At 49.3% G+C, this 25855-nt stretch overlaps 1 protein-coding gene across 1 annotated transcript in view; it reads left to right on the top strand.

Moving 5' to 3' along the window:
- Positions 1-9728: 9728 nt before the first annotated feature.
- The window catches only part of LOC122391177 (LRR receptor-like serine/threonine-protein kinase HSL2), a 56097-nt gene continuing 39970 nt past the window's right edge, over positions 9729-25855 (top strand). The window contains exon 1 of the mRNA XM_043384858.1: positions 9729-9885. The gene's annotated coding sequence lies outside the window, so the exon portion shown is untranslated. The remainder of the gene's footprint in view (positions 9886-25855) is intronic.

Genomic DNA, 25855 nt, shown 5'->3' with positions numbered 1-25855 from the left:
GGATGCCAATTTTGAATTCATTATTATTAATCAACGAAAATGAATGATGCGAAAATTACTTTTTATTGCTGTAGTAAAAAGTCATTCTTTCAAACAAAGAAGTGTGATTTTTCGAACAAAAACACGGATTGGTGTCTCAAAACTATACGGACAGATGGGACCAGAAGCCGCCACTGGTCCTGCGGCTACGCTCGGCCGGCGCCACGTCCACTGACCAGGAGGTGAAGCGGCCCGGCGAAGGCGGCCAGAAGACGGCGCGGCCCAGGCAGCTGGCCAATCAGCAGACGGCGCCGGTGGCACGCGCACCACGCACAGACCAATCAGCAGACGCCTCTGCGGCTCGCGCGCCACGCACAGACCAATCAGCAGACGCCTCTGCGGCTCGCGCGTTACGCACGGACCAATCACCAGACGCCTCTGCGGCACGCGCACCACGCACAGACCAATCAGCAGCGCCTCCCGCGACTGGCTCCGGCCGGCCGCTGGAAAATGGCCGTAGAAAAGAGGCACACCCGCCGACACCTTAGGGCTTGTCAGTGGCGTTCGGTGGCGTGGTGGCAGCACGGCACGGGGTGGGGCCGGGATGACATGTCGTGGACGAGATGGTCTCCGAAACACCCGGGAAATCTGACGACCCAGCCGTCCCCAGCCGGTACGTCCCCAGCCGGTACGTCCCCAGCCGTCCCCAGCCGGTACGTCCCCAGCCGGTACGTCCCCAGCCGTCCCCAGCCGGAACGTCCCCAGCCGGTACGTCCCACATTGATACATAGGTAGTTTGAACAGCTACTTCTTTGTTCGTTTGGAAATACCTTGTTTTGATATGCAAGGTGACATGATTCGGTGTAAAATGTCACGGTCCCTGCAATACACAGTATCACTTCGCTGTAAGTCTGACATAACGCTGTAGGTGTGTCAGATTCTTCTCAATGCCAGATCATTTTTCCTAAATCGAGCGGCCACGGGGCGGGGGTATGACCCCCTGGCTTATATATGACTTATATATGTCGTAGGCATCGGGTGAAATCCGGCATTTCATGAAATGCCTAGGCATTACATGGAATGCCGGCAAAAACTGAAATCTTCGTAGAAATAGGCGCGTTACAGCGAATGCCTGAAAATTTTAGGCATTTCATGAAATGCCAGGCAAAGGCGAGGCACTCCCTGAAATATGGTCAAAATTAACTGAGTACACTCGTTGCCTAGGCATTACATGGATTGCCCAAAAGACGACCGGCACTCTCTGTAACAACTTTTCGTACGCGGACGGTTGTGTGCATATACACGCCGGCGGGCGGGAGGGGGAGGGACGTTATCGTATTGGTGTAAAATGGGCTAACACTACGAGATATTTCACGGATCGTCTCGTCTGCAGCGTGCCTACTTTATTGTTAGCTAGTACACAAATATTACACTGTGCAGTTATCGGGTTTCTCTGAAGTGTGGGGTCTGCTGTGTTGGTCCATAGGCAGTAAAAAAAAAAAATATCGTCTGGAAACTCTCCTATAGAGACCGCATTTTCAAACAAAAGGTTCCAGAACTGTTTTATTATTTGTTGACACATGGGAGTGCCGCGTGGCACCGACTCGTACACATCATTCCAGCCTTACGGCACTTGCACCTCTTGGTGTTGCACTGTTTGGCGCTGGCCCGGCATGCACACTGCTTCATCCCTTGCCCTCCAAAAAGCGACTGCTCTCGGAACGCCTCTCTCAGGCCAAGAGTGCGATCTGTTCCGACCACCCCAACCTCGTTTGCATTGGTTTCCCGCAAAGCTGAGCGCGGAAACCAGCCCTTTATGACCCCGGCGCGCGTACTCAGCTGATACACATCATTCCTTGCATCAGTGATCACTGCGTGGATGTTAGCAGGATCGAGCGGCCCACGGTCCACTTTGGGCATGGCCATTACTACGGGGGTCCCAACCGCTAGGGCTGGGAGGTTACGCACCTTATCGCCCATCTGCTTGGCCTGCCTGACTACTCCTTCGTAGGCCCCTGCCCTCTCCCGCAGGATATCAGCCTCATCTACGCAACCGTCACTCACTTCCACACCACGACGAGAAGGACCAGCGGCACTGCTGACAACATCATCGTCGCGGTGTGAATCGTCATCGGTAAAAAACGCGCCACTGGTCTGAAAAACATCCGCCTCCTCATCATCAGAAGATTCCTCAACGGGACGACTTTCTACGCCACTGCGTTCGTCACCTGAGGTGCCTTGGGTAGCTGCGCGGACACCATCCTCCGCGCTAACGATCGCTTCCAGGTCTTCTTCCGCATGGAGAGCTGTCAGGATGCTGGCTGGAAGCCCGGAGTTGCTGAGTCCGACTCGTGGATCGCAACCGAAGAGAGCGCGATACGGTGCTCGCCCAATCACGCGATGGAGGCTGGAGTTCTTCTGCCACTGTAAGGAAAAAAATAGCACACTTTGACGAATTGGGGCACAATAGGCGGGAGGAAAGGAAGGGACACCAGGAACGCGAGGCTGGCGGGGGTAGCATGGTAGCAAAGACGGGACAGCCGGACAGGCCGGCTGGTGGACTGACAGAACATATCATGCACTGAATTACAGATTGACTGACTGATGGACGGAAGATCATACGATCGGATGATCACCTAGACAGCTACCTAAGGAGAGAGAGAGAGAGAGAGAGAGAGAGAGAGAGAGAGAGAGAGAGAGAGAGAGAGACAGAGAGAAAGAGAGAAAGAGAGAAAGAGAGAAAGAGAGAAAAAGAGGGAGAGGGAGAGAGGGAGAGAGAGAGAGAGAGAGAGAGAGAGAGAGAGAGAGAGAGAAGAGAGAGAGAGAGAGAGAGAGAGAGAGAGAGAGAGAGAGAGAGAGATAGAGAGAGAGAGAGAGAGAGAGAGAGAGAGAGAGAGAGAGAGAGAGAGAGAGAGAGAGAGAGAGAGAGAGAGAGAGAGAGAGAGAGAGAGAGAGAGAGAAAAAAAAATTACGGATAATCCGAAAGATATTTGAAAACTGTAAAATGTCTCACCTGGACAAAGTAATAGCCCATCGACCACCTGGTACTCTTCTCGTCGTTCATCCAGGCTTTCAGCATGTTCTCCACGTCTTGATTGGCTCGTTCCACACTGCCTTGACTCTCAGGATGCCTGGGCCTCCCATGAACTATCTTGCATTCCGGCCACAGCTGTGACAGATCCTCGATAACGGCAGTGACAAACTCCCTGCCATTATCTGACTGTAGAATGCGTGGAGCCCCAACTTCCAGAAAGATTTTCAGCAGCTCCATGGCCACTTCAGCGGCTCTCTTGGACTGGAGTGGGCGGAGAAAGACGAACTTAGTGGCGTGGTCCTGGTAATTCATCAACCACTTGAAGTTGCCGTCACTTGCGCTCTGCAGGTCGATGAGGTCGACCTGACCTCTGCTGTTGAAATCCTTCGAGGTGATGGGCCGCACAACGAGACCCTTCTTCCCTATGGTCGCCTTCGCTTCGCAAACGGTACACGCCTTTACAAAGATGTTCACAGCGGCTCTCGGGACAAGTTGCTTCCTTTTTAGGCGAATGCAGCATTTTGTCCCTGCCTCCATGTCCAGTTTTCTTGTGGTGTACTTGGAGGACATTAAAGAAGTCTTCGTATGCAACCACATACTCTATTTTTTCCCGGTCGCTTTTGGGCTTTTTGATCAGGAACTTGTCGTCGGATATTTGCATTATGTCATACGTAGACACATAATGATACTGCATGCGAGTCAGACGTTCCCCGCGCTGCTTTCTTTGCTTCGCGGCCTGTAGATCTTCTATGATCCTCTGAATGTCCTCCCTGTACATAGCCTGTTTCTTGTTTTTCGTCTTGTAGTGCTCATTAAGCGCCTGATAAAATCTAGTCTTCATTGGTTCCGAGTCTTGTTCGCTGTCTTGAGTTCCCTGCCTGTCTCGTCCGCTGTCCCCTGAGCCCTCTCTGCCATCTTCGGCCTCCATTGCGGGCTACTCGGTACAATAAAATGAGACGACTCAGCAAGCTACTGACAAACGAAAACCACCCGCTACACCTCCAACGCAACTGACAGCCCAATGACAGCCAGCCGAAAACCCCTTCCCACGCCGCCGCTAAGACGCTGCACGCGCAGACAAGTCGTGGTTTCTATGGATACGAAAAAAGCGCGGGAAACCACACAGCTGCGGTAATCGTTTCAGAAAGTGCCGGCCGTCAGTCGGGCATTTCATGTAATGCCTAGGCAACGAGTGTACTCAGTTAATTTTGACCATATTTCAGGGAGTGTCTGGCCTCCGCCTGGCATTTCATGAAATGCCTAAAATTTTCAGGCATTCGCTGTAACGCGCCTAATTCTACGAAGATTTCAGTTTTTGCCGGCATTCCATGTAATGCCTAGGCATTTCATGAAATGCCGGATTTCACCCGATGCCTACGACATATATAAGCCCCTGACTTATATGGCATCTAGAAACACGATATTTAAAGGGTAGGTGGTAGCGATGTCAATTACGGAAAATCGGAATACCGATACAAATCGAAATACCAACCAAAACCATGGGGAAATACCGAAAACAAACCAACTTGGGAACATTAGGGAAATACCAACTTTTTACCAATTTCTCCAGCCTCTTATACGTTAGTGAGGGTTCATGATACCAACAAAATACCAAACACATTAGGATTCAAACACCAAATGCCAAGTTGGTATCGGTTTGGTATCGGTATACCAAAAAGTTAGTGTCCGATTGACATCTCTAGACTCTAGTAGGTGGACCAATAAACATGTCCCGCTTGTACAACATTGGTAAACCTAGGTGTTAGCGAGCGAATACGTTGGTATTTTTAGGTATTTTCGCAAAGACGGCCGGCGCTCGGAGCGCGGCGGTCGGTCCGCCGCGCCACGCCGGGCACATATGTGTCATCTGGCCCCTGTCCTGGTTCTCAGGACCACGTGTTGTGCTACCACGAGGGCTGAGACGGGACGGGGGCCCAACAGTCTTCGACGGGACTCCACCGGTGCGATACGGCCCGGTGCACGACGTGGCCGACGTGGCCTTACGTACGACGCGGCCGACGTGGCCCTACGAGAACGATTCAGTGAACCGCATTTGTGACCCCCGTATTTTGTGCATTTTAACCGTTTCCATTTCATTCAAGAATAGACTTTTACTTATTTATGTATAAAAGCTTTTCATTCTCCCCCCTCCCTCCCGCTTAACCCGGCACCGCATGGGCTATTTCCGACAGCCTGGGGGGGGGGGTCGGATCCGACCCCCTCCCCCTGTTATCTCGAGAACCAATGGTCGCATCGAGCCCCGCGAGGCGGCGTTCGAAAGGTCTCTACGATACCTTCCCAAAGCACTCTTAAGATTTTAAGATTGAGGTCAACTTTCGGGTCAAGGTCAGGTCAAAGGTCAAATTCTGGGGTTTTGCATGATTAGGCTTACGGACAGCGGAATCGACAGCTGCTGCTCGAAACTCACCAAAAATGACCTCAAAGACCTAGTGAAGGTACCATGTGCGTATAGGGGACATACTAAGTACGGTTCAAGGTCAGGTCAGGTCACGAAAGGTCACGGTTTTCACTTTCTGCTACATGGGCGTGCGACACATGTTTTATGGCTTATTTTTCACGCCGAATCCGATGGTAATGGTTATATGTGACCCCAAGTCACTGTGCTGGTGGAAAAGTGTGCATTGAAAGCATAAAAAATCGTTTATACCATACATAACTAAACGAGGGCTAAGAAAAAAGGTCAATTTTTCAACTTTGTATTTTTGACATGAAAATGCACTTTTGACTTTTCTAGACGAGCTTTGTCCCAGGAATCTAGTGGTGCCATTTGTGTTCACATGCAATGTTTAGAAGTGCCTATAATTCACGAAAATGCTTATGACGTCACCATGCCCTATGCATGTTGGAGCTATTTTTTAGAATTTGGGGGTCAAAATCAAGATAGAAAGTTGAAATTTGGGACATCTAATGTTCTAATAGAGCTCTATAACATATATTCCGGCTTTTTGGAAACTCTCAAAATTTTGGATTTTATTAGCTGTTTTCCAAAAAAATGTAGTTTTTTTCGAAATTTTAGGGGTGAAAAACGCATTTCATGGAAAATCAGAGATAGCCATTTTAAAGAACTCATTAAGCTGCGTCTACTCATGTCCCTAATTTGCAATTTGCTTAAAACCCTGATTTTTGGCGATTTTTTAAAACATTTACCACTTTTTGACTGAAAACGCCATGTAGTTACGTCACTAAAATCGATATATCTAAAAAAAAATTGATTTTTTTTTTCTTAAAAAAATGCACAGGAGACGTCAAATTGATGGGGAAGAAGGTATGCCAAGTTTCAAGTCGATAGCGTAGGCGGTTCATAAGTTATTCAAGAAAAACGGAGGGGGGTCGGATCCGACCCCCCCAGGCGGTCGCGGGTTAACCCTCGTCACCGTTGTCACCGTTGGTCACCGTTGGGTCACCGCTGGATATCAAGTGCGCTGCAAATCAAATCATATACCGATAACGATGCCGTTTTCTGGTGCTAAGCCAGCTAGAACCTCTTTGTCACTCACACTACCCGACCAGATTTTTGCTGCTGAGGTCATTTCAGGTCAAGTTAGGTCAAAGTCAATGATAAGTGTTTGTATGTCTGTGTGTGTCTGTGTGTATACTGATGTGTGCACCGATTGTTTATGTGTCCATATTGCATGAAATCATGATCTGAGAAGCTTTTACAAAAAAAATGCAGTAAAAAAAAAATCACGAAAAGTAAATTCAGCTTGCCTCAAACGCAATTTTTTTAGATGAACTAGGTTGACCTTGACCCTGACCTTGACATCTGTACATCGTCGAACAACATGTTCCATGATAGGTGGGAGGTAAGACTGGCAAAAAAAGCCCGAAAGGAAGGTGACAAAAGCTCACATGGCCTATAGCCAACGCAAGTTGTTGAGAATTGGTCATTTGGGTCATGACATGACCTGAAAAACAAGGTCATATCTCCGAAACCAAAAATCACAGAAACCTCACATTTTCAGTGGACATGAAGAGAGGATAGAGGAGCAGCTATACGAAAAATCAGGCTTCTAGCTCTAACAATGTGGAGTGCAGAGCAGAAAGACTACCTGGGGGGGGGTTGGAGGGGGTTACCACCCCCATGTACGGGCGCGGGTTAATCTATCTCCCCCTCCCCAACCCCTGGCCGGGCGAGGGATGAGATGTAGGTCCAACCCCTCCAACTTGTCGAGATATCCACTGCAGGGGCGTAGGCAGGGGGGGGCCACTGGGCCATGGCCCCCCCCCCCTTGGGCGCCGAAGGCGCCCTTTGCGATTGGAGGGCGCCGAAGGCGCCCTCCAATCGCAAATGCAATTGTGATATAATCGAATCGAAAAACAATCGCGACTGGAGGGCGCCCTCCAATCGCGAATGTGTTTACAGGGAAAATACGGATGGAGGGCGCCCTCGGAGGACGCCCATTCCAAATACGCCCTCCAAATACGGTTGGAGGGCTCCCTCGGGCGCCCTCCAACCACATTTGTAGGCTGTAGCTCTCTAAGCGTAACGGTGGTCGCCTATGTAAGCCGCTGTCCCGTAAATAAGCGCCCTCTCACCCGAAGGCGCCCTCCTGTAGGTCGCCACCCTGCTACATATTGCCGCCCTTCTGCTGATCGGCGTCCTCATAATTATTGGCGCTCTCCTACCTATTGCCCCCTCATGTGAAATTTTCAAGGCCGCCTTTCTCCTTTTTGGCACCCTATTGTTCAGTGCCGCCCTCCTACCTATTGGTTCCCTAGTCCTTCCTGTTGAATGTTAATCGGAGCCCTTCTCTTATTGGCGCCCTCGTGTTGATCGCCGCCCTCCTAACCACTGGCACCCTCCTGTTGATCACCGCCCTCCTATCCACTGGTACCTGCCTGTTGACCAGCGCCCTCCGCACAGACGCCCTCCTGTTCGTGTCATCCTCTTGAGCAAAGGCGCCCTCCTCACCATTGCCACCCCCATTTTAATCGTCACCCTTCCGCTCATTAACGACTTCCAGTTGATGACCGCCCTCCCACCTATTGGCGACCTCTTGTTGATCGCCACCCTCCTATTGGTGCTCTCCTGTTCCTCGCCACCCTCTTACCTGGTGGCGCCCTCCTGTTGATTGTTGTGATCGGGGCCCTCCTACCTATTGGTGCCCTCCTGTTGATCGCTGCCCTTCTATCCATTGGCGCCCTCCTGCTGCTCGCCAACTTCCTACCTATCGGTGCCCTACTATCGAAACTCGGGATGTTGATCGGGGCTCTCCTACCTATTAGCGCCCTCCTGTGGATCGCAGCCCTTCTACCTATTGGCAACATCCGTTGATCGCTGCCCTCTTATCATTTATTTACTCCTTTGGCATGTTTTTCAACTTAGTCGTTCTATTGCACATAGTTGATGTCTTGCCTGTGAAAACTGCCACAAATGAACGTGCATTCAGCACAATGAATGAAGTACCTATACCTACCAAAACTATCTACGCTCTACGATGCATAAAACACGTCTTTGGTCTTAACGGATTGATCCTACTTTACGTGCATCATGGCATCTATATGGATTACGATTAAGTATTGTCAACAGGTTCGGCCGCAACAGCAGGCATCTGAAGTTTCGGTGATTGAAACTGGTTATGTGGGTACACTGTATGCATCTGTGAGAAGGCTATGAAGGCTGGTCTGAGGTAATTTGGATGATGTTTACGCATCTCGCGCTCCGGTATCAATCCGATACGGTGATCTGGTGCGTAGATATGCCACCGCCAATAAACTTTTATACATCGACACCCATGAGCCAAGCTTTCTATACAGTTTGTGTGGCAGCGGCCCGACCAAACCTTAGGTATTTTTTACACCTTCAAATTTGGTAAAAGAGCGAGAGGAGCTTTGAACGGTGATCGTATAAAAGGCGTGCCTAAAAAGCGGAGGAAAAGGTTGTTTTCAAAAATTTCGCGCGCCTTCGGCGCAGCATTTCAAGAACACTTGACCTTTTGTGACCTGGAGTATAAAGAATACACACGATGCAAAATCAATGCAGCACGACCTATACGAGGTTACGCAAAAAAAAAAACTGGTGGCATGATAAAAAACGCCTCCCAACCCCCCCCCCCCACCCCGCTGAGCGATTTTTTATCTCGCGACCGTATGGCGCCCTCCTTGGGTGAGGTGGCGCCCTCCAAACCCTTGGCCCCCCCCCCTTCGCGATTTTCTAAATACGCCGCTGATCCACTGAGATCATAGACCCGCCTCTTCCATCCCTGCACATGTCTGCTGCTCACTATGTTTTACATTACCGAGTTGCAACCGGTGTCCGGAGGGATGGGGGAGTTCCAGACGGCCGGGGAGGGGGGGAGGGGGGGGGCTGCTGCACCGCCATCCGGCCCGTGTTATCACGAATCCATGGTGGCCTTCCGCTGACGTCATCAGTCTGGAACGCCGCGCCGCCGGCTCACTGGACACGCTAGAGTCTCCTCGCTACGGGACAAGGCCCATTGGAACCCGGACATCCAAGTCCTTGACGAATGTAGAGAGCTCCCATTTTATTTTGTTGTTGTTGCTGATTAGCCTTTACGAGGCAACTGTGCACTTACATCTCAAGTGTTCCATTAATGCTCCGGCTCGCCATTAGTTACAGTACGACGCCGGTGACCGGTAGGGGCGCTGCAGTCGCCCAGCGGCCCGAGGTCGGCGCTAACCGGTACCATGACTCAGCGGCGCCCCGCCCCGGGGTAATAACGTACTGCGCAGTTGCAGCGGTCCAGACCGGGACAAAGGCCGACGGAGGAGCACGAGCTGCGCTGCGTCCACCGGCCGGGTCAGTGGACAGAGCGGGTGGTCCGACAGTGTGTGGACGGTACTGAGCTCTGTCCACCGGAGCCGACCACGGCGGAGGCGGCGAATATCAGGTAAGCTTGGCCGACCTGTGTGTGGGGGGGGGGGGGGTGGGGGTCTGTGTGTCCCTGTGTCTGTTGTCTGAGTGTGTTTTGTGCGTCTGTGTCTATTGTCAGACAACATGTGTTTATGTAACGGTGTGTATGTGATTCTGTAAGTCTTTGTGGTCTTCTCTGTGTGCTAGGTACCCGTCTGAGTGTTTGGATGTCTGTGCTTACATGCATTAACTGGGGGGGGGGGGGGGGCACCGGGGAACCATATCCCTTGATTTCGGCATTTTAACACAAATCTAATCGGTCCTATCAAATCGTTCAGAGTCGTATCAAATCAACTCTGAACGATTTTATACAACCGAGACAACCGAGGTTGACGATACCAGTCGGGGAAACTATGGTAAAATCTGCCATTTTTAGCAGTCTGCTATTTTAACAGAATTCTGCCCAAAATGGGTACGAATCTGCTAAAAATTGGTACGGAAAAAAGTACTGTTTGAAAACTGGTCAAACATTCATCTTTCACTCAGAAACACACTGTTTTGCATGCAATTTCTATACTACAATTCTCACATTTTCAAATGAACCTATCATTTGCCTAAAAACCTAAGGAACAATGCTGTAAATTTTGCTGATTCAGGAAGCCCCAAATATTATTAAGAGTGCTATTTTTAGCAGCTGCATATGCTAATAAAAATAGCAGAAGATATATCTATGTATATTGTATCTATTGATTAATGGTGAAATGTACATGTATAACTGAGCTTTGGCACCCCACTCCATCCACCAGAGGAGGCAGTACACTGTTGCCTAGCAGCACCATCTTAACCCGCGCCCGGCTGGGGGTCCTGGATTTCCACGCCCTGCTGGGGGGGGGGTGTTTGAACACCCCCCCCCCCTTGTAACTCGGCTCCTGGGCCACGTAGCGATACGCGGAAGGCGGCGTTCGAAAGAGCGTCAAAAATAATGACGAAAACACTTCGGTCAATTTTTTGGTCAGGTCAAAGGTCAGGTCACCAGAGGTCATTGAAGGCAAAATTTCGCCGATTTCCAGGTCGAATGTCGAAAATTTCCAAGAAGCCAACGCATAACTCGAGAACCAATAGAGCTACAGCGCCGCGGAAAAGCGCATTCGATAGCCCTATTAAAGCCCTTTCTGAGTAATACTCTCAGATTTGACCTAACGTCAACGGTTTTGCCTGCAGGGGGCAAAAATTGCAAAAATAGCCGATTTTTTTTTGGAAAAAGTTTTTCTGCAATAACTTTTGACCCAAGCCTTGTACGAGCTTACTTGTACCGGTATTGTGTTCCTCTCGTCAAGACGCATCGAATGAACTATAAGTTGACCTTGAAAGGTCAACTTGAAAATTTGACCTCAGGTCAAGGTCATGACCTGACCGGAAAGGGTCATGCTGCATATCAGTCGATCCGTATCATCGAGCTGAACATATCTAAGGCGTTTTCATCGCTCTAGCATGCCTCTATCAAAAGTTATTTGCGAAAAACTGTTAGATGCCATTCGTGACCTAAGATGACCTCAGGGCATAAGCAAGGGTCACGGACACCATTTTCATGTTCAGTGTGTCTAAACCACTTGTAATCCGGTGTTTGGGAGCGTTTATAATGTCTTTTGTCCAAAAGAGGCGCATTTCAATTTTCTCCCATTGACTTATATTGGGAGGTCGCAAAATTGATGTCACCGACGAAAGTGTTCGGACCAACCCGCGCTACCGCTGTGCCGCCGTGATAGCCGGCCGGCCGCCGTGCCACCGCAGCGCCGCCGCCGCTCGCTGCAGCCGTCCCGCCGCCGCACCGCCGTCACCCCGTCCAGACTCAGGATGAGTTGTGAGGCATTGTGCAGGGCGGGGCCGCGAGCAGACGCGGCCGGCGGTCGGTACGCGTGCCGCCGACGCTGCCGAGCCGTAGCAGCGCCGCAGCCGCCACCGAGACCGAGATATAAATTAAAGACACGTCGTTTTAAGGCACGTAGGCCGCCAAGCTGGCGCCTTCAGCCACCTCCCCGCTGCAGTGCAAGTTCGCACTCGTTTTGCACACGTCTTAAGCATTGCGTATAAAATGTGGGTCACGTACGACCCCGGCAGAGTCTCACTTCGACCGTCGCGCTGTGCGCACGGACTGATCTGCCCCGCTCGACGCCTCGCCCGGCTGAGCGGGGACAGAGTACAGAAGCACGCGCGCAGACCGACTCTCCTGCGCGCAGCCGCGCCCGGCGGGGCAGTGTCAGTGCTTCAGATTGTACAGCGAAAGTGAATTGTGCTCCGTGTCTGCGTGTTTCATCTACCGGTTTCTTCACAACTGCTTCCGCTTCTTGCTTCGCGTATACTTCAATAAATCCTCTACGGGAAATCTTCACGTCTATCTACTACTGAAAATCGCCGAATATCAAAAACCCAGGAGCTCACATAGCAGGCGGGCGGGCTACGAATGTCGCACAAACTCACCGAACAAAATACAGTCCACATCCAACCAGAAAAGAACTCCGAGCGACAGTTTGTCGGCGACAATTGACCTGACCTTAGGTCATCGATATCAAAATTCTGAGATATACATTTTGTACATGCTATTGCTCTTAGCAATCGCTGAAAGTTTCAAAGCGATCAGTCACTCGGTGTAGCTATGACAGACATTGAAACTTTTTATGAGGTGAGGTCACTTCAAGTGACCTGGTGACCTGACCTTGAATGACCTTGGTCTGAAATTTTAACAACATGTGTAGAATTGATGTACAATAAGGTGTACCAAAAACGGCGGCGCTACGCGCCGCCGTTTTTAGATATTCGCGAAAAACCACAAGGGGGTGTTCAAACACCCCCCCAGCAGGGCGCGGGTTAACCCGCGCGATATTCGCGAAAAACCACAAGGGGGGTGTTCAAAGAGAGAGAGAGAGAGAGAGAGAGAGAGAGAGAGAGAGAGAGAGAGAGAGAGAGAGAGAGAGAGAGAGAGAGAGAGAGAGAGAGAGAGAGAGAGAGAGAGAGAGAGAGAGAGAGAGAGAGAGAGAGAGAGAGAGAGAGAGAGAGAGAGAGAGAGAGAGAGAGAGAGAGAGAGAGAGAGAGAGAGCTTTTTACAGCATTCATAAGTGTGGAAGGTTTCTTGAAAACAGTCTGATTACTGCAATGCGTGTCATCATGAACCCCACATATCAAAGTCCTAGCACGTCCAGACAAGACTGAGACAGTAGGTATGCATTTCAAACAGGCAAAAGCATGCAGACACATACAGAAATAACATCAGGTTCTTAAACCGTGAAGCCCCATATGGCCCTCGTAAGATCTGTGGTAGACTCACACCATGCAACATTCAATATTCATTTGGTCATGCAATGATTACGCAATGATAATGATCAACAAATAAACACACCCACACCAATGTTTTTTAAGGTTTGGCAATTTGATGTTGATTTTTGAAAATAAAAGTCATCTTGAGGAACAAAACATGTGAAAAAAATAGTAAATAATTGACCATCAGCCTGCAGCCTGACGTGTTTGACTGCTAGGCTGTGCCAAACTTCTACTCATTTCCCAAAAAAAAAGAATTGTCTTGATTCAAAATAGCTGGTCATTACATACACCTTAAAGTCTGGAGAATAAGATGGAGGTAACATCTTTTAACCAAAATGGATTATTAAACCACTAAAATGGCATCCTAACCATTAAGGTTGAAAAGTCGTGCTAAGACCCAGCAGGGTATAAGCTGCTGTTTGAACAAAACCAGGCAATGCTATGTGCCAAATTTACCATTATAAGAAACACTGTGGCCAGGGTCATCTTAACCCTCGCACGACCAGGCCATTTCTCATAACACGAACGACCAGGGGGGGGGGGGTTGTTACGACCCCCCCCCTGGCGTTTCGAAACGGAAGGTCGTAGAGCTTAGCGGAAAAAACCAACGGATTGCTCTCAACGAGATCTCGCGATTGGTGGTATATTTTTTGGTCCTAGGTCAACATTTGACCTACTTATGACCGGTCAAAGGTCAAATTTTCCGAAAAAATCAAACTTTTTCAACTTTCCGCGGCGATTGCGGCAAAACGGTGGGAGATATCGACTTGAAACCTTCACTATCGTGTTCCTTGATCAATTCTCTATCGTTTGGTATGTATTTCGTTTCCCTAGCTCTAAAAATGGCGCTTTGGGAGCGCCGGAAGTCGGCAAGGTCACAGTCGGCGGCAGAAATTCGAAAAATCAAAATTTAAATTTTTGAAATCTGATTGTATTTTTGGATTTGGGAGGTCCATTTGCTCCCTATAGAAGCTAATATTGCTGCATATTCCCATTGAGGTGACAAGAATTAGCAAAATAGTGGTTCGGGCGCTTTTCAAAAATAGTACCGGACGCTGTTCCCCTTGTGACGTCATAGCTCCGTAACCTGACCTGACCCGGTCAATTTCATTGCTCCACACGATAGCCAATGCTTGCCCCAACATGCATGGGAAGTTTCATCATGATCCATCAATTAATGTGGGTATCACCGGCAGAAAACCTAGGGATTCGGCGCACACGTTTGGTAACTGTCGGCCGGAGGCTGTACCTCTTATGACGTCATAACTCCGTGACCTGACATGACCCGATCAATTTTTTTCGGCAAAAGATGCGCAAAGGTTGCCCCAGAGGGTATTGAAAATTTCAGCCCGCTACGACAAGCCGTTTAGCGTGCACTTCGAAAAAAACCTCAGGGGGGGGGGGTTGATACAACCCCCCCCCCCCTTAGGCGTTCAAGGGTTAAGCCAGTGTTTCCAGTGTGTGTGAGTGGTTGTTATTGTCAGTGTGTGACTGCATCCGTAAGTGGGGCTTTGCCTGTGGACGCTATGCCAATAAATAAACAAATAAACAAATAAACAAGCTGATCCTCAAGTACCTATGTGTTTGTCTCTTCCTTATTCTCGTTTGATAAATTCCATTTATCCTACATGTATCAAATTCCCAAGAAGCCATCGCAGTACTAATCAGTGGCGAATCCCAGGGGGAGGTCACATGGGTCATGACTTAGGGCCTGGGGTCACCACATGCCTGCCAGGAGCACCACAGGCCTGACAGCCGACAGGGGCACCACAGGCCCGCCAGGGGTACCACAGGCCATAGCAGGGGCACCACGGGCCTGTCAGTGGCACCACAGGCCTGTCAGGAGCACCATCGGCCTAGCAAAAGCAAGCACTACAGGTCTTCCAGGGGCACCACAGACCTGCCAGGGGCACCAGAGGCCTGCCAGGGGCACTATCGGCTTCGCAGGGAAAGCGCCGGCCTCGCAAGGGCACCATGGGCCTGTCAAGGGCACCACAAGCCTGTCGTTGGCACTTGAGGATTGTCAGGGGCACCACAAACCTGTCAAGGGCACCTGCGTTCTAACAGGGACACCACAGGCTCGCCAGGGGCACCACAGACCTGCCAAGGCCCAGGGACACCACAGGCCTAGCAAAGACACCACAGGCCTGTCAGGGGCACCACGGGCCTGTCAGGGCCCATGGGCACCTAAGTTATGTCAGGGCCCACCGTAGGCTTGTCAGGGGGCAGGGTAGGTAGGTACCACAGTCTTTCCAGGGGCACCAGCGGCCTAGCAGGGGCACCAGTCATCACATGACTAACCAAAAATAAAGAAAATAAAAAAACTGAAAATAGGGCACTAACAAAATTAACCCGCGCCCCGTTGGGCTCTGCCGAGCAACGTTGGGGGGGGGGGCATTTTGCCCCCCCCCTAAGATCTCGAGAACCACGCAACCCAGCGACAAGCGGCAAACGGTGTTGGATAGCCCTATCAGGGAACTACCTTGTGACCCAATTTTATTGACCTAGGTCAAACCGATGACGTCACAGGTCAGGTCAAAGGTCCAATTTTCAACGTTTACAGGCATTTCAAGAAATGCGTTGTGAAATCGAGTAAAATGCATTTCATTGAAAATCATCGATTGGAAAATGTTCTTCAAACACATATTTTGCTATTTGAGGTCACTGATACCAGGTCTGGTCACAGAGGTCAGGTCACGGGGGGTCACAATATGAAAGTGTCGTGTGATACATGTTTTATGGTCCATTTTACATGACAAATGCGATTATGTGGGTCAGGCAGCCTTTGGGGCCAGCTTAGGTCACGTTTTGTTCAAGGTCAGGTCAAGGTCAGGTCAAATTAGGTCAATTTTCAAAGTTGATATTTTTGCATAAAGTGGGTATCGAATCGATGCAGCTCGTCACGGGGAGCTCAATGGTGGTCTTTGTTATGCCGTACGTGGTGTATAATCGCTAAAATTTGAGTTAAAAAATCTCACTCATTTTTAACAGTTTTTTCGCTATAACTTGGCTAAAAAACAAGATATCGATCTGAAATTTGGTACGTATATAGAAGAGCGCAGGGACTATGACTTATATTCCGTTTTTTTCGAAATTCGGAAAATTTTTGGATTTTTTAAAGTTTTTTTTTCTAAAAAAATCAATTTTTAGAATTTTCTGGGGTCAAAAACCCAAAATTTTGAAATCCGAGATAGCAGTTTTGTAGCGCCGCTTTTTTTCTACTAGACCATATAAAGAACTTTGAAATTGCTTGATAACTGTAGATTTGGTGAGCGTTTCAAGATTGCATGTTTTTTGCTCATTTTTGCTCGAACATGACCTCAGTTTGACCTCAATAACTCCTGACCTAAGGTGACCTAAGACTTGAAATTTGGTGTGAAAGTGTCAAATTGATGCCCTGGAAGGTACTGAAAATTTGGCGGCGCTGCGCGCCGCCGTTTTCTTGCTATCATGGTGTGTCAAAAGTGGAAATAGCCGCCCGGCTTTAGTTCGCCAGCCTTGTCAATAGATGGCAGTACCGCAATATGGGCAGCGGATCGTGCAATTGACGTCAAATTTTCGTTATCTGCTAAGAATTGAATGGCGGATCTTTTCATGCAAGAATCAAGTAAATCGGTCCACAACTTTTCTAGCAACAGAGATATGAAGTCAAACACCCTGCCAGAGCGGCGGCGCGGCGGCCGGCGGCAGCCGTTACGCGCCGCCTGGGACACTAGCGGCGCTGAACGGTTCCGAATTGGCACTGCACTAAAACCTGTTAACTGATTTGAATAGTTATTTGTAGAGTCTTCATGCAGCGTACTTCTGTATTCAGCGGCGATGGCGACAGTGTCACAGTCACAGCCCGACTCCCCGTCCGGCCGAGCCCACCCCAGCGTCTGGCACGGTCGGTCACGTGACCGGCCGGTCACGTGACCGGTCGCGGCCAATCGGGCCGCTCCCTCGACGGGTCAGCTAGGGTTACATGCACCACATCACCTCCCTTCCAAAAAAAAAACACGCTTATAATATAACCTCACTGTACACCTCACGGAACGCGACAAAACCAGACACTCTGGAAAAAGTCAGGAGAATTCCGCACACGACCGGATCTCCGAGGCGACGGCGCCGATGTTTGCGCACCCGGAACGTCCGGTCCGCCACTGGTCTCCGACGGCCCCCGGCGCGCACCGGCGGGCGCCGCCCGCTCAGGGGAACGCACCACAGTTTTTGGATTCGACGACTGCGACTGCGAACCCGTGGCAGCACTCGGGACTGGCTGCGGCTGCAGCTCCTCAACCGGCGGCCCAGCAGTCGAACGACGCGTGGCCATGTCGTTCTCGGCGGCGGCCAGCGCGGCGCCTTGAGAGACGGTCCCAGCAGTCGGTCGAGGGACGCCGCCACGGGAGATCTCGACATCAGTGGGCAGCGTCGTTACAGCCGGTGTGGTAGTGCATGCCGCACCAGCCGGTTGACCTGCCGAAGGAACAGAGCTCAGAAGCTGGTCCGCATGTCTGCGCCACGTCCTGCCGTCATCAAGGCGAACAACGAAGGACACTGGTCCGTCAGCACCAACGATTGTACCAGGTAGCCAAACGCTTCCAGAGCCATAGTTCCGTGCGAGCACGCGGTCGGTTACAGAGAAGAGTCTATGCCTCGCCGAACGATCATGATGGCTCTTCTGAGCGAACTGAGCCTCGGCCACTGACCTGTTCAAATCGGGATACATACGATCGAGTCGTGTATACTGTCTTGGGCTCGGGGACAGCCAAGATAGCCTTTACCTTGGAGGCGTTCGTGCGGACTCCGCTTGCGCTGATGAGGTGTCCCAGGTAGTCGACCTGACTCTGGAAGAGCAGACACTTCTCCTCCCTGACACGGAGACCAGCGTCTTGAAGACGTTGACAAACGACGTCGAGCAGCTTCCAGTGCTGCTCCCGGGTCTCACTGCTGAGCAGAACATCATCGAGGAAGACGACGACTCCAGGGATGCCCGCCAACAGCTTCTCCATCTCGCGCTGGAAGACGCCACTGGCCACGTTCACGCCGAACGGTATCCTGGAATATCTGAGAAGCCCAAGAGACGTGTTGATGGTGAGTATCTCGCGTGACTCTTCATGGACGACCAACTGATTGTATGCCTGCGCTAGGTCGAGTTTGGAAAATATATTTTTCCCACTCAAGGAAGACAGCATGTCCTCCGTCTTGGGCAGAGGGTAACGGTCCATGCGCACAGCAGTGTTAGCGGTTAGCTTGAAATTTGCGCAGACTCTGATCTTGCCATCAGGCCGAATCACAGGTACAATAGGGGCTGCCCAGCGACTGTCTTTCACTGGTACTAAAACCCCACTAGCGATATCAGCATCTAACTGCTCCTCTACCTTTGCCTTGTATGCATACGGAATCGAACGGGCCTTGCAAAACTTGGGCCTCACAGATTGGTCAATATCAAGGTGAACACGCACCCCCTTAAGCTCACCCAACCGTGGAAGGAACAGATCGGGGTACTTGCGTTTGATCATGTCCGTGGCCGGCTGTGACGTTGGAGAGCGTAGAGCGTGTACTTCAGACCAGTTGATCCTCATCAGGTGCAGCCAGTTGCGGCCCATGAGGCTCCGACCAGAGCCCTTGACCACGATCACGGGAAGATCCCTGTGCACAGAACCGTTGTACGATACATCAGTGGTGAACTGACCCAACACAGGAATGACATCACCTGAGTACGCCTTCAAGGTAGTAGAGCACGGTGTCAACTTGGGTCGACAGTTCAACCTGAGGTAAGTATGCTCGTCAATGATGGTGATCCCCGCGCCCGTATCCAACTCCATATCCACCCGCTGACCATGCATCTCGACGGGACACCAGATGGGCGGCACACTCACCCCAGTGCGTCTTACCATGTAGACGGGGTCAGAGCTGGAGAGATTATCCAGCTGCAGCGTTTCCGGTGACGCGGCAGGCTCATCTTCAGCCAGTCGGTTGGTGCGCTCGTCTCTGCCTCGCGTACAGCAGCGCGACAGATGACCGATGGCACCGCAGGAATGGCACCGGTAGTCCTTGAAGCGGCACGTACCGCCGTGTCTGGAACCGCACCGCCAGCACGGCCGGCCGCCGTCCCGCGGCGCCGCGGCGCGCCGCCCGCTGTCTGGGCCGGGGGACATTCATATGTGCAACAATTCAAATTTGCGACACGCACGCAGGTGCTACAAATCCAAAAGTGCATCAACGAAGAAAGTGCGATTCGACGGAGGACCTAATCGACAAAAGCTCTACAAAGTGCTGCACTTTCATTGGCTGGCGCAAGGCTGGAGCTGGGCGGAGGCGGGCGAAGCGCTGGCCAATAGGAGGGAGTGTCACAGCCACAGCTAACTCGGTACTCTCTCTAGCGGCCGGCCGGGACGGCCACGCCGGAGCGCGGCAACGGAGCTCAGACGGAGGGGAGGGGGACCGCCGCGCACAAAAATAGCCGCACCTGGCCGGTCCGCGCGCATACCTGGGACGGGGACGCCGGCGTGGACAATACACATTCCAGACGCCGCCGTCAAAACAGGGGGCCGGTCTCGGCCCTCCCAGGCTGCGCGGCGGCGGAAGGGTCAGGCGGCGCGGCCCGGTCAGGCCGGGCCCGGGCGGCCGGCGTCCTCGCGGCCGGCCGGTCTCGGCGGTCTACCTGGCCGGCTGCGAGCCACAGCCGGTGAGCATACATAAGCATTCATACATGCGGCGGTCACATGCTGGTTTGGACAAACGATTTCAGCGAAGGAAGCAGAAGACGGTGAATTCTCCAGAACCTGCTTTTTAATTCTGCATGCTATTTTTAACCCGCGCCCCGTAGGGCTATCGGCGGACCCTACCACCCGTAGGGCAGGGGCCGTTTCGGCCCCCCCCCCTAAGATCTCGGAAATTTACCGGCCGATTTTCAAAATTCAAACGGTGTTCGATAGCCCCACCGGGGACCTACCTTGTGACCAAATTTCATTGACCTAGGTCAAACCGATGACGTCACAGGTCAGGTCAAAGGTCGGATTTTCACCGTTCACAGGCATTTGAAGAAATGTGTTGTGAAATCGAGTAAATTGGTAATTTATTGAAAACCATCGATGGTACATTGTTCGTCAAACACATACTTTGCTATTTGAGGTCACTGATACCAGGTCAGGTCACGGCGAGGTCAGGTCACCGGGGGTCACAATATGAAAGTGTCGTGTGATACATGTTTTATGGTCCATTTTACATGACAAATGCGATTATGTGGGTTAGGCAGCCTTTGGGGCCAGCCTGGGTCACATTTCGGAGAAGGTCAGGTCAAGGTCAGGTCAAATTAGGTCAAATTTCAAAGTTGATATTTTTGCATAAAATGGGTATCGATTCGATGCAGCTCGTCACGGGGAGTCTAATGGGGGTCTTAATTCTGCTCTACGAGGTCTAGAATTGCCAAAAATTAAGTTTGAAAATTTGACGTCATTATTTTTGGACAGTTTTTTCGCTATAACTTGGCCAAAAAACGAGGTATCGATCTGGAATTTGGTATGTAGATAGAAGATGGTAGGTACCTACTATCACATATATTCCGTTTTTTTTTTTTCAAAACTAAAAAAAACACTTGATTTTTCGGCTAATATATCAAAAAAAAATGCTTTTTAATTTTTGGGGGTCAAAACTCAAAAATCTCAAAAATCCGAGATAGCAGTTTTGTAGTCTTGTAAATTGACACCTTTTATGTCTTGATCATTTTTCTATATCTGCAAAGCTGTAGGCCTGAGAGGTCTTCTCGCGGAGGTCTTTTTTCGGTCGAAAATGACAGAACATGACGTCATTCTGACGTGGTTTGTGGCCGACCTATCATAGACTCTGGAAAAATTTTTGATCACAATGTGTAAAATTGATGCCCGGAGGGGTCCTGAAAGTTTGGTGGCGATATCTCTAGCCGTTTAGGAGATATCGACGGAAAAGGACAGGGAGGGGCCGTTTCAGCCCCCCCCCCCTACGGGGCGCGGGAATTAATGCAAATTTGCAACGAAACGCCTTGGAAAGCACAAGAGATAGCTTCAGGCAAGATAAAAACATCTCCATTATGAACTTCAATATCATGATATGTACATATTTTAACCCGCGCACCGACGGGGGTCTGCGCCAACTTCGTACCGACGGGGGGGGGGCGGATGACCGCCCCCCCCCCCTGAGATCTCGAGAACGAAGCAAGATAGCGACAAGCGGTAAACGGCATGGGATGCGCACGGACAAGGTCTACAATTTTTATCCAGGCCATTTTCAGGTCAGGTCAAAGATGACGTCACAGGGGTAAAAAAATCAAAATGGCGGCGCTAGATATGGAGTTTTTCTCCAATAACTTTCGAACTAGTCAAGATCGGAACAAACTAAGGGCATCATCGTGATCCTCTCGTCAATCCGCATCGAATGATACATATGTTGACCTCGAAAGGTCAAGGTCAAAGATTGACCTCAGATCACGTGACCTCGAGGTCATCATGTATATCATTCGATGCGCCTTGACGAGATGAACTCAATGAGACCATCCGCACGGCTGTATCTTGTTCCTGTACGGAGTTATCGGTAAAAAAAACCTTTGGTGACCTTTGATGACGTCACATGACCTTACAGCTGTCCAACAGCAAAACAGACCTCAAGGTAGTGAAGGTTGATCGTATATGAAGCCATGTATGGTTATGGGGCCATTCAGACCCGTTTTAGTGGTAAAAACAGGGAGTTGCTTTTTCCCCCATTGACTTTTAATGGGGAGGTCGAGAAATTGACCTGACCTTATAGGTCATCGATATCAAAATTCCGAGATACACAAATTGTAGCTACTAATGACCTAATAACATCCTGCGACTTTCAAAGGCCTCCGACATCTACTGTAGCTGTGGCATGGTGTCAAAGTTGCAAAAAAGTGACTTGAGGCTGAGTCATTCAAATTGACCTGGTGACCTGACCTTAAAAGTTGGGCGGTTCAAACTTGCACACCATGTGTAAAATTGATGAGAGAATAGTCTGCCAAATTTCCGGCGCGTAGCTCCGCGGTTTTCCCGCTATCTACGAAACACCTAAGGGGGCGGATATCCGCCCCCCCCCCCTGTCGGTGCGCGGGTTAATAGAAACGTCCGGAGTTGGAGTCGGAGTCGGAGTCGATTTTTGAAGCCGGAGTCGGAGTCGGAGTCGGAGTCACCCTAAAATCCATCGACTCCGCAGCCCTGAGGCAAACAACTTTTACTAGGCAAAGCTTTGCTGCTGTTCACTGCACGGCAGTGAATACCAGGTCAAAATGCAAGCATTTTCATCAATTTGGAGAGTATTTATGGTATGCCCCCTTTGCTACGTCCGAGACCACCTTTCGGGATCCGTCTTATATGATTCAGGCACAGTTTCCTCGCTTGGAATTTGTCGAGAGGTGACGCCTGCTTCCGGACTGTTCAGAAGTGCCCCCTGTTCTGGGTTGTGGTGTTGCCCGAAACGGCACGAACCTTTCCCGATCGATGTATTTTTAGTAAATGGTCCACTGAGCGGCTTTAGTCCAGCGGCTTTTCCACAAGTCTAGTTAACTTTTTAATATTTTGTACCATCCATCATGTCTGATTACGGTGTAAAATAGAATAGGCATTAACTACCGGGTTCAATTACTAAACCAATTTACCTACTCTTCCAACAGGCTCGATCCATAGCCGATTATCCAGCAGGTGCAGGGCATTCCTATTCATCATGGTAAACGACGCATCCCTATGCACGTAAAATGTAGTAGGGCATTTCCTTTGTAATCACTTGCCTATCCGAGAAGACAATTATGAAACGGCAACTTGCATATAAGTTCCTGAGAAAACTGATCCTTTTTCCACTCACTGACAGACTAATCTTATCACGCGTCGATGAGCTATTAATGTTTGGGTACCGATTAACCCCTTGTCAGTTCTGTAAAAAGGAAAACGGTCAAGGAACGTGATATCCGCGGATATCACGTTGTTCAGTAAAAGGCACAATACGCGTATTGTGCCCTTTTCTGAACATTCATTTGGGCCCTGGTTCCTGGAGATATTGTGTCAAAATTTTTAGATCCTTCATTGGGCTGAGCCGTGTCCGAATAGCTGGCGAATCCATGGGGTGGATATGAGGGATTTGGGGGCTTATGTCATCGCCCTCCCCGCAGCCACAGCGCCGAACTAAATAAAATTTGCCGTTCATTTTAAAAGAGAAAAATTAAATAACTGTTATTAAACAAAGCTCGATTTAAAGGGAACAGCTATGCATGAGAAATCGAAATCCGATGATTTTTTTATTTGAAGAAACCATGTTGTGGCATGCAGGGCTGCGGAGTCGATGGATTTTCGGCGACTCCGACTCCGACTCCGACTCCGGCTTTCAAAAACCAGCTCCGACTCCGACTCCGACTCCGGGCAGAATTGTCGACTCCGACCGACTCCAACTCCCGACTCCGACTCCGCAGACCTAGCAGGGCTGCGGAGTCGACAGATTTTCGGTGACTCCGACTCCGACTCCGGCTCGGGTTTCTAAAATCGACTCCGACTCCGACTCCGACTCTGGTTACAACTGTCGACTCCGACCGACTCCGACTCCGACTCCGCAGCCCTGGTGGCATGCGCCATTCGTAACGTCCGAGACCGCCTTTCTGAATCTGCCTATGCCCTATGCTTCAGGGACAATTTCCCGGGAGCGTGTCTCCGCTTATCTTCGGCGCTTAATGACTGATTCGCCGCTGATACACAGAGTGTCTCCTATACATCTGACACTTTTTAAATGTATCTAGGTACCGAACAACTCAACATAAAATGTTTTCAAGCACACGAAATTAAAGCCCATGAATTTTTATTTTCATCCATGTCATTTAACTCACTTGCAGCCATCATGCTTTTCGATAGATAGCATAGAACCAATACCATTGATTTTTTCGCTTCTTAGCTGGTTATTGAAACGCAACGTAAATTGATGCGTCACTTTAAGTAGACCCAAGACTCCTTCAAGTGGCAAAATATTGCGGCAAGCTGATAGATTTAGGAATAAAGGAAGTTGAAAATCTCCATGGTATGGCTGGCTTTTGGCAATCACCAGAGAGAGCTGTTCACGAGATCAACGAGGAGACATGCGAAAGAGCCATCCCATCAGGTGTCGTTTTAATTCGACCAAAGCCTCCTTTAAATAGCAAAATATTGCGAACAGCTGATAGATTTAGGAATGAAAGAAATGTTGAAAATCTCAATGGTTCGGCTGGCTATCACAAGGGCTGTTCACAAGATCAGCGAGAAGACATGCAGAAGGGCCATCAGGTCTGTTTTGAAAAGAGTGTAGCTGTGCCTCGCTAAAAAATGGGAACATTTTGAGCACGAGCTCTTAGGAGCAAACGATGTCCGTGTGAAGATTGTGACACGTCTCACTTAAAATAAAACTGTTTTTGCTACATTATGTTGTCTTGCACTTGACCATTTGTCGAATGGTTCAAAAGTTAAGGCAAATAAAAAACTGTCAAATGCATAGGAGACACCCTGTAGACAGTTTTCTTCATTTGCATCGACGTAAAGTTAGGTACCTTATACGTACCTTACGTCCTATAAGTACCTCCCCACCTTTAGGTATCTTACGTCATACTAATGCTCCCGCCTCCCTGAAGTGCGTGACATACATGCCTCTTTGAACAGCACACAATTATAAATACACGTAGGTAATTATAATAGGTACTTTCCTAATATATATATATATATATATATATATATATATATATATATATATATATATATATATATATATATATATATATGTGTGTGTGTGTGTGTGTGTGTGTGTGTCCTCCATCATATACTCTCGCTCTATGATGGACGGCCCCTAGCACCAAGGTTTTAGGAAGGCTTAGGATCAGATATGAATGCAAATGAGAATGATTGTCATCTCGATTGAATGGTTATTTGTGTTAAAGATGTTGATGGACGATTGTGTTAAAGATATTTATGAACGATTGTATGTACGTTAATGACATCACGGACCGGTAGAATTTGTTCTCGATACCGCAGTGTGGAAGTGTAAGTGTAACCGGAGGTGCTACTGCTACAATTGCTTGCTCTCGTTGCTGTTTTATTTAGTTCTAGGTCACTGAAGAAATGGAAACCTGTTATCTAGCGACGCACGATCCGAACCATAGATGTACTTTTTTCTGTTTTTGTGCCTTATATGCATGTCTGAAGATGTTAACGGATATGTTGACGAAACGTTACCTGGCAATATAGGCACTATTTTACATGAATTTTCCTTAGATGATCGAAAAACTGTGAGAAGCCTAGAGAATTTTGGCAAGAAGCAAAACAACGCCCGTTACGCTGTCATTTTCATTGAAACATGTATTCGTGAAAACCTGCTTCCCAACTTCACTCATATATATATATATATATATATATATATATATATATATATATATATATATATATATATATATATATATATATATATATATATATATATATATATATATCTATATATATAAGTAATGCTCTAATGGCTGCTTAGTGCATTTCATATGAGACACAAACTGTTTTGCGTAAGTCGCAAGGATAGTGATGCTATGCTGTTGGAAAAATGTGCCTATATGTGCTTTACTGCGCAAAGATTTTGACGCTGCCACTCACCAGGTGGTGGAAAAGCATCCCCTTAGATTATGACAATTTTCCACCTCTGCCCGGTAGACGATTTGTATCAAACCT

The sequence above is a fragment of the Amphibalanus amphitrite genome, unplaced genomic scaffold, assembly GCF_019059575.1.
Source record: "Amphibalanus amphitrite isolate SeventyFive unplaced genomic scaffold, NRLGWU_Aamphi_draft 000425F_arrow, whole genome shotgun sequence".
NCBI classification, from domain to species: domain Eukaryota; kingdom Metazoa; phylum Arthropoda; class Thecostraca; order Balanomorpha; family Balanidae; genus Amphibalanus; species Amphibalanus amphitrite.
Note: the sequence above shows the minus strand (reverse complement) of the source record. Positions and strands in the feature narration are given on the sequence as shown.